Here is a 344-nt window from a genome sequence, read left to right as displayed (position 1 = left end):
GCCGCACCCCGCGAGCAGGAGGTGGTCGAGCGGGGCGGCGAGCAGGAGGCGCGGGACAGCACGACCACCGCGTTCGGGGTCAGGGCGGCGCCCGCGGCGGACGATAGCGAGACGGCTGCGTGGAGGAGCGGCGGGGCCTGACCGCGTGAGAGGGAGCAGCGGGGCCGGACGGCGCGAGGGGGAGCGGCGATGTCCGACGGCGCGATAGGGAGAGGAGGGGCGGCGGATGGATGCCCGCAATGTCCGCTCTGTCCGCTTTTAGGTTCGTGCGTTGGATATCCGCTGTGTCCGCCCCGTGTCCGCTTGGCGGAGAGGAGAACCAAACAGACAAAAGCGGACAAAAT

The sequence above is a fragment of the Triticum aestivum genome, chromosome 7B (genome assembly GCF_018294505.1).
Source record: "Triticum aestivum cultivar Chinese Spring chromosome 7B, IWGSC CS RefSeq v2.1, whole genome shotgun sequence".
Lineage (NCBI taxonomy): Eukaryota > Viridiplantae > Streptophyta > Magnoliopsida > Poales > Poaceae > Triticum > Triticum aestivum.
Note: the sequence above shows the minus strand (reverse complement) of the source record.